This window comes from Talpa europaea (genome assembly GCF_964194135.1).
Source record: "Talpa europaea genome assembly, chromosome: 1".
Lineage (NCBI taxonomy): Eukaryota > Metazoa > Chordata > Mammalia > Eulipotyphla > Talpidae > Talpa > Talpa europaea.
The window spans coordinates 121168838-121176298 of record NC_140073.1 but is presented as its reverse complement, the minus strand read 5'-3'; positions in this window follow the sequence as shown (position 1 = coordinate 121176298).

Sequence of the window (7461 nt, the reverse complement as noted above, 5' to 3'; positions counted from 1 at the left end):
ATGCGCAGTACCACAACCCGAACTGCAGTCTGAAAAACATGCCCTAACAATGCATGGAATTAGTTTCGAAGTGACCAAATCAGATCTTGGATGTTCATTGGAGTTCTATTATTTTCCTTAAACAAACAAACAAACAAACAAAAACACTGATTTATTAGCTACTTTTGAACCATTCCATAATATTAATTTATTTTTATTTTATTTTTGGTTAACTTTTAGACAAAGCATTTGTTTTCTCTAGTGATTTTGTTCTTTGTTAGGAAAAATACCTACTTTACAGGAAAGATTTTTCACTTAATTTTAAATGGTGACTTTTGGAGGGAAAGTATGTTTTTTTGGGCCTCCGTGGTGGTGTAAGGGGTTAAGTTTCAGCATTATGAAGCTATCAGCAGCCACTGTAGCATGAGTTTGATCCCTGATCCCTGCCCAGGGAGCTAACCCATATGGTGCAGCAGACCTCTCCTATTTTGTCCGCTGCTTCCCTCAGCGGTTTATTTCAGTCAATATGCCTGTTCTGTTTCCCTGTCTCTGGTGAATCCTCTCACCCCCCACACTTCTGGCCTGTACCCCAGTTCTTGTATGCATAAAAAATTGATCTTTTTTTAAAAAGGAAAGTATCCTTTCTTTTATCTTTCAGATATTTGCATTTTCATGGAAATACACTGTCTTAAAGAGTCAGTGAGAGAGGGGACTGTCAGGTTAGGAAAATGTTTTGCTGTTGTTGTTAAGGCCTTTTACACCATGTCAAGCGTGACAGGGCAATTTTTTTTTTTTTCCTTTAACACATCCTGGTCCAGTTAAGACTGAGATTCAGAAAAGTGCTTGGCACAACAATTTAGCAGGAAAGAAAGCTATTTTAAAAGTCTATTGGGAACATGTTTGTGAAACAGGAAAAAACATACAATTGAGTTGATAATAGCACTCTGCAAAGGTTAGACTCACTGAAATGGATTTCCCATCTTTTTTCACAAGGAACGTGTTGTCCTTAAGCAGCAGTTCTCACTTAAGCACAGCTTAATTCAGCAAGGATCTTCTTCCTGTGCAACTTCTTTTGCACTGGAAAATCTATTTTTAAATTACAACCCAGACTTAGTCACAGGAGTAAATAATTAAAAAAAAAAAAAAAAGCTGTGTTTTGGTATGTTCACAATTATAGCAGTTTGTAGCATGGATCATAGGACCGTGCCTAGCAAACGTCTCAAGTCACATAGCCAGGTTTCCAACTCATTAATTCCCCAAAGAATTTCAAGTCTCTTGCCGGCCTGGACTTTACCTTCCCTCACATGAGCCTTGCTTATTTCTGTACTCTTGCCTTTCTATTTCCATTTCCTTGTTCCCTAGAAAGCGCTACCTTTGTCCTCTATCAACACACATTCACACTTACTTTCAATTACTTAAACACCAATGTTTTGAAATGTGCATAATTCACATACAGGGCTCTCAGAGAGCATGCCTTCTCCTTTCTCAGCATCATAGTCAGTCTTTCTAAACAGATGTCATCATTAAACTATTTCATGAAATTAGGTGTGAACTTTCTGTGTCCACACCCTCCCTCACTGATTCCCATCATTATGCAGACAAGGATTCCCAGAGCCACTTCTTCAAAAGGTTTGATCTGTACTTAGATATTCTCCTACCATGCTTTTTTTCCCTGCTGTATTCCTAGAATGTGACTATTACCCATATCACCTTACCAGCCATAATAATATGTGTTTTTATTCCCATAAGGTTTTGATTATTTCTGAATAGTCAGTATTACTTTGGAATAATATCAAGCATACCTTTTAGAAGATATCAGTTTCTAAATTAATTTTCTAAATTAATTTATTAGAATGAATAAATGAGTAGATATATTAAAATAGTAAGATGAAAGAATGTGTAATGATTTTAAGAAATAGAAACTATAAAGAAGCAGATTCTAGGATGAGCAACATTCTTTTTGCTTCTTTATAAAGATAATGGAGAACAAAGTCAATTTTAAATAAAGTGCATATACCGGAGAGACACACATTGATTTTTTCCCTTTTTCTTTCTCCTTCTTCCTTCCCTTCCTCCCTCCTTCCCACCTCCATTTCTTCCTCCTTTCTTTTTTTCCCTATTTTTCCTTTACTTATACCTAGTAATAACTCACATAGACTAATATAGTAGGGAAATAGTAGGGTTATTTCCAGTGCAAAAAATTAACCTAGGTTACTTTTTAAGAATGATCTAAAGGTCCATAATTGTGCTTCTCTTTATTTCTTCTATTTCTATATGCTATTTCTTTGCTTTTACTATTTATAATAATACAGCTAAAACATGTCACAAATGGAATAAAATGAAATAAAAGACTAGAGATGTTAAAAAAAAGAAAATAAAAGAGAAGAACAATTACAGAATAAGTAATTACATAGTGCATTTTTAAACCCAAGGGGAATTTTCAAGTATACCATAATACTTTTTGCTTCAACTATGCAGAATGATTATTTTTATAATTTGTTTTCTCAAAGAAAATATAATACTTTTGTTCATGTGTTGAAAAGAAATTTCTGAAAGTAAATTTCAAGGAAATCATTCTTTCCCTTAAAAATCAAAACAGTCCTAAACTTGAAAAACAAATTAGATATTAATGTTGAACATGAGATAATGCATCAAATTAAAAGAATAATCCAGAACTTACATGTGTGGTGTACTTAGTAAACCTGACAGGTTTTTGGTGAACGTGTTTTTTTTTTACAATGTGAACATTAATTTTTCTTTTAACAAAGGAGAGAGAAGAAGCAAGGTTTTATACTCAGCATAAATCCTCCTTTAGATACACAGATTTTTTTGCATTTACTTTTTACAAAACTGCTTTACTAGGGTATAAACTATATATCACATAGTAAATCACCATTTAAAGTCCACAATTCAATGGTTTTACAGGGTGGTGCAATTATCAACACAATGTAGTTTTAGAACATTTTTATCACCCTGAAGAGGATCCCTACACCTCCTGCTAGCAAATCTCTACCCCTTGCCACCCTTCACCAGCCCTAAGGAACTACTAATATGGTTTCTATCTAGAATTGCCTATTCTGGACATTCATACATATGGAATTAGTTAATATGTGTCATTTGTGACTGACTTCCTTTTCTTAGCATAATATTTTACAGGTTTACCTATATTGTAGCATGGATTAGTTACTCATTTCTTTTTATTACCAAATGATATTCCATTATACATTTATCACATTTTGTTTATCTATTCATTAGTCAAATAGCATTTGAATTGCTTCTACTTTTGGCTATTAAATATAATGGTGCTTGCACTTTCATGTACAAGTGTTCGTTTAGATACATGTCTTCATTTTTCTTGGGTGTATATGTGGATGTGGCAAAAGGGGAAAAGTTAGTTTCTGAAATCCCAATGATGAGGTTTAGCACATGCTTTGGGGATGAATAATGCCCTTTTTTTAGTGAAAAAGAAAATTATCTGTATATATTTAGTTTATAAGCTTGTATTCATTTTTTCTTATTGGTCAGGAAACTGGGACCTGTCAAAGTGACTAACAGAATATTCAGGCAATTCAATCATTACGATGAAAATATGGGTTCTTCTTATTCCGCAGTGAATGATCTTTCCACACTACCAGCCTTTCTCTAAATGATAGTCATAAATGTTTTCGTTGTAAGAAACAAAACCCCAAATTAAACAATTTAGCTATAAGATAACAATGGTTACACTTATGAGTATGTTTAGAATTGTAGCTGACTTCAGATGTGGTCAGATTCAAAGGCTCTAATAATGTCATCTCTCGATGGTTGTCTCAGCTTGGCTTCATTTTTTTAAAAATAGGTTTTCTCCATGTGGTAGGAAAGATGCATGAGAATAGTCTAACAATCACATCCTACTTTCTTTGCAACCTAAGCTGAAAGAGCAAATTTTTTCTGATAACTCTAGTAGAAATGCCATAGGTGAATTGTGGTAGTGTAGCTAAGATTATATGTCCTTATCTAACTGAACTTAAATCAGAGGATTGTGCTAGTTTGAACAGATTTGAGTTACTTCCTACCTCAGTGAGCGGGAGGGCAGCAGAGAGAATAGATTCTGTCAGAAAGAGAGGTTCTCCTAAAATCAGGGGGTTGGGAAAGACATGCTAAATCATTAGTGTGAGCAGGAATCCCATGTTTCCAAATGCTAGGATATACTAGTAGGTGTTACATAAATTCTATTTTAGAAAAAGTTTGAAAACTCAAAAAAAAAAAAAAAACCAAAATCCCACTACTTTAATTGTGGATTACAATGTAGCTTAAAAAATCCTAGCACTATTATGTATTTTCTGATTTTATTGTCTCTGGAGGAAAAACATGTTTTTATGTAGAATTTTATTCCTGCCTTTGTGGAAGGGAAAGAGATGTAAAACTCCTACTCCAAAGAGTTGGAAAGATGTATTTTGTTTCTATGTAATTTGAGCAAGCAATTCTTTCCATATTAGATCTCCTGGAGGAAAAGCGTTCCATCCAGTACAAAGCATTTTTTTTTCAGGTTCCCTCCCACCTTTTACTAATTGGACTGAGATTTGGCCATTTGCCTCTTTCAAATAAAAAGAGGGTAACTGAAAGCACCGGAAAGCAGCTAATTATGCCCACAATGGGAAAATTATTCCCGTGAGTAAGTACTTTAGATTGTAAAATGAAATCCCAATTTTCATCACAATATTATCTCTCTCTAATAGTTATTCAACTATTCAACATGGAATGTTCATTAGATAAGCAAGTAGGCATAGAGTCAATTTTTTTTTTTTTTTTGGTTCCAATGCACTGTTGGTAAAGTCAACCTAAAACTAAAGTCAAGTGTGAAAGGTTTTATATTTTGGGTTTTTTTTTATTATTTTTTTTTTTTGCTTGGCCTGTTATATTCTTTAGGATACAGCTATTTATTTGCAAAATATACAAACAATTTGCTAGAGCTTTAGTTTACATACATTCAGTATTAGGAAACATATAGTTAAGTAGATTGACATCATATTTAGGAATACACTTGCTATCATCCGCTTTGATATTTTCATAACTGGCTTAAATGAGAAGGTAAGAAAACAACTACATTATTTCTATGGAAGATAGAAAAGACAAGATGCATCTGACCAGGAACTTGAAATACAGGATTAATTTTCACTTACGCTATTGAAACTGTGGCATATAACTGAAAATGTATACACTTACTTATAGTTCTAAAATTTGAATGTGATATAATATTAATCACTAACATTTACTGAATTCCAGAAAGTTTGCATACATTTATCTTATTTTATTTTCACATCAATCTTTTCATTTATTTTACAAATGAGAAAACTATTTTTACAGAAGTTGTTTAGCTTGCAAGTGCAAGATTGAGTGTGGTTTTAAAATTAGGAAGTCTTACTCTTATGTAACTGGTATCATTTATTGTCCATACAATATACTAACTACTAAATATCAGTTAATTATTACTTAATTATTACTTTATTGCAATATCTCTTTGGAAAGGGAAAACTATATCATTACTCAATGGGACAATATTTGCAATATATGTTTTCTTAGCATGTGAGATTTAATAGTTATAATTAAACTCAGGTGTCTTCAAAAAAGTACTTTCTGGAGAGTTTTTATTGACTTTAAAAATGCCTATTAGATTGGTTTTATATATGAAGTGATTCTTAGGATTCTGATAAATTTTTCCTTACTATTTCATAATGTTGTTGAGCATATGCACATCATTTCTTAATATGTATTGTTATCTCTTTGCACTCCATGATTTTTAAAATTTTACCTAGGGCATTTCCTGTTAAATGCAAAAGAGATAAAAATCCACTGTGATCAAAATTCAGAAAAGTTTGGCTTTCAGCCCCAGGAGCATTAAGTCTACACCAGTATATTTGGCAATATGTTTAGCATGTATAGAAGAACTGAACAGATTCGATTCTAAGTGTGGAAAGGGCTAGGAGGAAGTGTATTTGCTTTCCTAATTTCTATTTTCTGCAGTAGAGAAGAGAGAAGTAGACTTTGCTCACATGGCCTTTTACAAATAAGAATTACTATAAAAAGAGGTAGTTTATGAAGAGGTAAGACACAGATGTGTTTTATGGGGGGTCTAAGGCTTTTTCCCTGAATTCCCGTGTAACAAAAAGAAAATTATCCAATCATTAGTGGCCTTCCTTCCATTATCTTAGATTCAAATTAAAACTCCTTTGATCTATGGGTAGTGAGAGACCCAGGTAAAGTCTTCCTGAACCAATACAAACAGTGTCAGAAATGATTTCATTTCAAGGGTATTTTGATTTGGGGTTATTTTGAACAAAACTGTTCCTGTATGCTAACTACATTTTTTATTTTTATATATCTTTATTCTACTCTTTCATTTGTACACCTAAAAATGCAAGTAACTTGCTCAAGTTCATTGAGTGGCAGGGTACTGAAAGAGAATGAAAAATAACTTGCTAATAATGTTAGTGTAAATCATCCCTCTGTAGAATGAACGAATCCTATAGACTTTTTAAAAGTAATGAACTGTGCCTCTAAAATCTCTGTAAGATTACTTTTTTTTCAGTTTTATAAATATTTTCATTGAGGGCAAAACTTTAACTTACATTCATTTCTATAGCTCTATACAACTATGGGGAAATAGATGTGTAATAGATATGATGACTAAATGGATTTTTAGAAGTAATTTGTAATTATAAATTCATTTTAAAGTGTTCAAAAGTGAAATAATACATGTGATTTTAATTTTGGTACCTTACCAGAGGCAAGTCTAAACTGTCAAGCCATTTATTAGAAGTTTTTTTCCTTAATCATAGAGCACCACATAACTAAGAAATCAAATGAAGAAATTATGTGAGAAAAAATTTAAATGTGTTTGATGGATAAAAGTGAAATGAAATTTAAAAATCAATGTGTAGATAAAATAACTGAATGAGAAAAATGGGAATGTATCCTGCATGTTTAAGTCTTAATTTTCCAAACAAATGACTTGATTCTCCCTGAGTATGTTTTAGGGCAATAAACACCAAATTTAGGGTCAGAAAATCTGACTTCTTAGCTTAGGTTAGCCCTAAGCATCTGTGTGACTTTGACCAAATCACTAAATATGTATCCTAGGCCTTACTGACTTTCTCAGTTGATGCTCTGATTGCCACAGCTAATTAGAATTATGGAGTAAAAGGATAAGACCAATAGTTGGTATTTAATGGGCATTTATTACGAGACAAGTTCATTATAACTATCATTTAATGTAAGACTTCACTTGACAAGATGATAAATGATAAAAATTATAGGCAACATTGATTGAACCACTACTTGGAAACCCATTTTCAGGTCAGGGAATATTTTTAATGAGTTTGTATTAAAGGAATTGGAATTTGAAGCTATGTTTCTCTAATTCCAGCATCCCTCTTGTAATAATTATGCAATAGAAAACAGGGAACTAATCAGATTTGATACTCATTTACTACTGGGATAAAC